Below are 5,960 nucleotides of genomic sequence, written 5' to 3'. Positions count from 1 at the left end.
GGTTCAGATTAGACACCTTCAATTGGGCCACCTCATCGGTCAACTAGGCAATTTTCGGCCCTGGCTGATTCTTCCCGCTCCTCCAACAACCTCAAATTGGACCTAAGTTGACGCCTCTCTTCCTCGGTTCGCCACAAGCGGTCACCCAAGGCATCCAACTCCCTTTGGGCGACCCCCATGTTCTCCTAGGTTTGCAAGGCCGCCTCCCGAGCATCCTTGAGTTGGAGTGACATTGCAAACAATTACACATCAGCAACTACGTTCTTCCCCTCCAGACCCTTTAGGGCTTCGACATGTTTCTTCCCCAGCCCATGCTGCTCGGACGAATGTTTTTCCTGAAGTTTATTCAAAGCCTCCTCCCCGACTTGGGTGGCTAGTACCCCATCACCCTCGAAGTACTTAGCTATGGAGGTAGCCAAAACTCCGGCTTCTCGGATCTTCCTCAATAGCTTCGCCACCAACATGCAATCCATGGTCTCCACCACTCCCGGGTTGAGCAACCCGGTCTCGATCGCCTTTAGGATCTTCTAAAGGTAGGACTACTTGGCGAGAGCTTTCCCTTTGCCAGTGTTGGGGGGCCTTCCCCTTGTCGGCTCCTCGGAACGGAGGGTTGGAGTCCCAGCAGGTGTGGCATCGTTTCCTATTAGATCAACCGAGCTAGCTGCCACTAAGTAGGGAAAGTGTCGGTCAGAGGTTCTGAACAGATGGGAAGAATATCCTCTGACTAAGTGGATGAATCATCTTCCCGAGGAAGTTCAGAGCAACCAGGCAAGTCGAACCTCACCTTTTTAGTGATCTAAGAACCCTTCCTCTTCAAAGCGGCCCTCTTGAAGAGGCTTGACCGGTCTGATTGATCACCCATAATAATTGTTGAAAAATAAACAAATATATGTCATATGGTATAACAACATCACAAAAAGAAGAATAGGCTGCCTAAAGTCAGATACTCACCGAACGCTGCCTCAAAATCCTGGTCGCCTTGGACCAACTTATAGCACTCTATGACTCGCATGCCCTCTATCCAGGACAAAATTTCATTCGCCGCCTCCCATTCTTGGGTATCCAATTGGTTGTATAAGAAGCTGTAGGATTTGGCATATTTCTGGTGAACTCCCCCGTTCTATGAAAATGGAAAGTGGGGCAAACCATCAGGACCATACACCCGTGTGTGTTGGTTATTTTTGGTACAACAAGTGAACCGTATCATTCAAGTAACAAAATCCGGTAAATACTGGGATATCATCCTCAGAGAGCAGAGTGAATTTATACTAATTCTCAAAGAAGTAGATTGAGTATATATTTACAAGATTTGAGGTTTTGATATTTGTTTGGTTTTGATATTTGTTGGGATTGAAGTTCATCGTTCTTTCCCTTTGCGATCCTTAGATTCATTTCCGTATAACTTGTGAAGTTACAGATTTTGATGCACATTTTCTTCGAATCATCTATATCAATTCCTTGAGTACAAAATCCTTAGATAATTACTAAAATACCAATTCCTTAGAAAATCTTCTAGCTTGAGCGACAGATCGCTCGCTCGAGCGAGAGAATCAAAGTTTTGAACTTGTCTTTCTTGCTTGAGTGAGATGCTCTCGCTTGGGCGAGAGACCCACATAAATTTTGACATCCAAAAGTGCGAATTGTCGCTTGAGCGATAGTCCCCTCGCTTAAGCGAGGGGCATGCAGTGATTTAAGCATTATTCCTTGAATTAGAAATTGTCGCTTGGGCTAGGGATCCATAGCTCCTTTTACACATATTCCTTCAATTTCCATCTTTTCTACTCCTCATTCTCCTACAATTGACACAAAAACATGTAAGGTCCTTAGACAAGATTAATCACACTAGATTCTTTAGAGTTGTGCATGAATATCATCATAATTATACCATAAGTGCCCAAAATTTATATGAATTTCATCAATATTATACCTTAAGTGCCCAAAATTTATATGAATTTCCGTCACAACATGGCACTTAACAACTCCTACAAACCTAAAATCTTGGTTGTCCTCAAGCAAAGTAATGGATTCAACTCAACAAATTAGTGAACCTGATTTTTAAACAATTTAATCCAATCATGTCAATCATCTAGAATCATGGTGAAACTTGTTTCATACTTGATCATAGTGACCCAAGTTCCAAGTGATTACCAAATATGTATGCAGTTCAAGTTCAAATAGAATAATAAGAATAACTACTCAATTCAAAAAAATGAACTCTCTTATTATGCTCTTGGGTGAAGTGTTTCACTCAATTCTTTACTATAATCATACAATTTAACTTTGTCTTTCATTTCAGTTATGCCATGTACACATGTTCAATCAAGGATCTCAAGGGCTTAACATAGGGTTGTAATGAGTTTTGGCTACAAAGAAACTTTGTTTTTCTGGGATACAAAGAAGGAGGTAGACCATTAGTGCATACTCAAACTTCCTTCACTTGTTTACTTTGAAGTCCACTTTCAACTTTCTCTCACCAAATCATCACTTATGCTACTAACCATTTCGATTTTCCTTCTTCAATTGACTCTTTATTTTGAGTCTTCACTTATTTGGCATGATTCACATTTTTTTTCATTGTCTCATGCTCATCATTCACACATAATTAAAAAATGAGAATTTCCGATTCACTTTCCAACTCAGATACATAAATCACAATTTCGTCCATTTCCCAACATAACAATTAAAAACCATATGCACTGATGATATTTCTCCATGGGTATGGGGATTGATGTATTTCATTGTGGCTTGGGTGCATGATTTTCAAAAAGAAGTTTCCAACTCAAAGGGCTACAAAGAATTGGATTCATGATTCATAAGGGTTAGTTGTCCGGCTGTAGCTTAACTCTCCTAAACTAGGCATTAATAATTTCCTTGACATTCCATGCTTAATGGCAATTGGCACAAAATTCAGGCAAAACTAATTGACAAAATCTAACAAAATCACTCATATGTGTTTAGATACACTCTCTCACCACTTTGAAGGTTACTTTCCTTTGATTAAATTATTCATTATTCAACCTATTTAGTCTGTGTCTAATTTATGCATCCACATCCCAAAGTCAGTCATACTCAGAACACTAAACACTTGCTATTCACTAGGCCTACACAATTTTTTTCTTTTTTCTAGCATGAAAACACAATTGGATTTCTTTTTTAATTTTCTTCTAAACATGCACACTTTCTTGAGTTAAACATATTACTACTCATAGATAGACTAACAGATACATGATTGAACACACTTGAAATAAAAACAGCTACATATAGTCACACACAACTACTTAAACATAAATGACTTGAAACATTGAAATGAAAGAACCAGTTTGTTGTTTTCATCATATGCTCATCATCACATCATTTCTTCTTCATCATCATCTACATCAGAACTAGATGGTCCACCATCTCCTGCCTCCCCTAGAAAGTAGGCATGACACCAGGCCATGGATAGTAGACATTGAAATCTTCAGGGCTCATCCAGAATTAGTTATCTGGATATTGAATCTGATATGCATCATAAAAGTCCTATTACTGGTGCATCTGACCCTGTCTGAGGATATCATTCTATAGTAGAACATGATATTGAAGAACAAAAGACAAAATACACGTATAATTGTTGACTCGTGATGAAAAAGTGGAATGTGTGTAAGTCTTCTATACAATGATTTATATACGATAAAATAACACTAGTAACAAAAATAAAACAACATGAAAACAATAAAAGTTGGATTGCTTTCCAGGTAGCACTTGTTTAACGTCATTAGCTCGACGTATGTTTCTTTATGTGTTTTCTAGGTGGATGATTGTGGTGAGCCACTCGACGTCACCATCCAAGTATGGTTTGACCATTTGTCCATTAATTATCCAGCTTCTTTGAGATGTTGGATCTTGCAATTCTGTCGCTCCATCATTTGTCTTCAGGACTTCAATCAATCTTTGTTCTTCCCAGGTGATAAAGTGTTGTTGATCACAACCAATTTAATACCTCCATAATGCATAATCCAAATGTGAAGGCAAAATTTTTTGGGTATCAGCATGTTAGAATACACCTAGAAGGGGTGGTTGAATAGGTGTCGCGCATCACTTATTCCACTTTTTTCTATATTTGTGCAAAACTAAAACATACTACATTTAATCGATTATGCTTGGACTTAATCGACTAAACAGTACTCAGATATAATCGATTATACTTATGGATAATCGATTATCCTAACACTCGCACAACTTGATTCTTTGATTTCTTGTATAACAAGTTACTGATTACCGAATATTTACGCAGTTAATTGATTAATGATATTTTAGAAAGAAAATAAACATATTATAGCATGCAAATCATATTAACACAATTAATCAATAAAGTAAAGACGGAAAGTAAAGAGATTAGGGATTAGAAAGAGGTGCACAAGGCATTTTATCCTGATTCATTTGCAGTCCACTACAAACTATATTGAGGCATCCCCTTCTGATCTCGGGAGAGTTTTCTTCAACTATTGCAATTGTGAGTTTTACAAACACACTTCCAATTACAAAATCAAAGAAACTAAACCCATATTTACTTACCCCCTATGAGCTTGACAACCTAGGTTTGGCCTAACTAAATTGCCTACTAGGATCTCCTATCCTTTCGTGATCGGCCCCAGTGTTGGTATCGCTCGAACTAAGACCTCTTAGCCTATGAGAAGATTACCAATATCTCTCTCGTAGTAAAACAATTCACAAAGAGATCAATTTCCTCGTTCAAACAAAATATATTGAGTTGACTTGAGTACTTAATACTCAGATTCAACAATTGAAAACTCAATCTAAAACATAAAACATAAAGTCCACAAGATCCTAATTCTTAATGAAATTAATGCATTAGGTTTTCTAAAATTGATTCACATTCATTTTAGAAAAAGATTTTCCACACAAATCTCTCAATGAAATCAAGAATAACTTGCAAGAAATTGATGCATAGAAAACTAGAGCCTAGATGCAATGATATTCATCTTTAATCCTAAATCAGAAAGCTTTCACTCCCTAGTTTTCTAAATGCACTTTCTCATTGTAAAGCAATCTATGAAAATGTATGTTTTCTAACAACATCAGATCAGTTAGTAACAGAATTCTAGATAATCGATTACACTAACTACTAAATCGATTATACTGAGTTAAAAATATTTTTCTTTGATACAAGGAATGTATGGTAAACTACTTATATGATATGCACATGCTTTACATAGCTTTTCAAAATATATTACCTTTAATGCATGAAACTATGTATATGTATGCATGAGTCTATTCATCATAAGGTATCTAGATGATATGTCTCAATTTTAATCTTATTCTAGATTAGGCCTTGTGAGACTTTCCACCTCAGTTTACCTAACCTAAACTCAAACTAAGGCAGATATCTTAAGACTTCTAATTACAAGTAAATATAATGAAGTCTTGAATCTATAGATGCAACCTATGAGTCTTCGGCTCGTTGTTTATTGTACGATCTTCAAGCTTTCTTGTATATGCGTTTGCTTCATCAAAACTTCAGTTAGCCATAAACGTGCAGGTCTTGACTCTTTACACTTTCAATCTCCCCTTTTTTGATGATGACAAACACTTCACCAATTTTTGTTTGATAAGCTTGATGACGATCAACATGTATTTGCTTAGGTTGGTTATATGTTAAAGTTGCGCTGCTCCCCCTTACTTTGTTTTCCCCCTCAACCAAGCTATGAGGTGAAATGCACAAGTATGTAGTAAACTTACGTACGAAAGCTCATCAACCTGAAACACATCAAACGACAAAAACAACATTTCTCCCCCTTTTGACATTATCAAAAAGTATAGACAATTAAGTGATAATAGTTGGTGAAAAGTAAGAAGAGATATAAAATTTGTGGTAATAAACTGTAATTAATCAGAAAGTACAAGCTTTGATTTGATTAATCAGTTTTTAGAAAATTAAACAAATGCACAAAATCTCTGCA

This window comes from Lupinus angustifolius, chromosome LG19 (genome assembly GCF_001865875.1).
Source record: "Lupinus angustifolius cultivar Tanjil chromosome LG19, LupAngTanjil_v1.0, whole genome shotgun sequence".
Classification (NCBI taxonomy): Eukaryota; Viridiplantae; Streptophyta; class Magnoliopsida; order Fabales; family Fabaceae; genus Lupinus; species Lupinus angustifolius.
The sequence above is the reverse complement of the archived record's forward strand: the minus strand, read 5'-3'. Positions refer to the sequence as shown.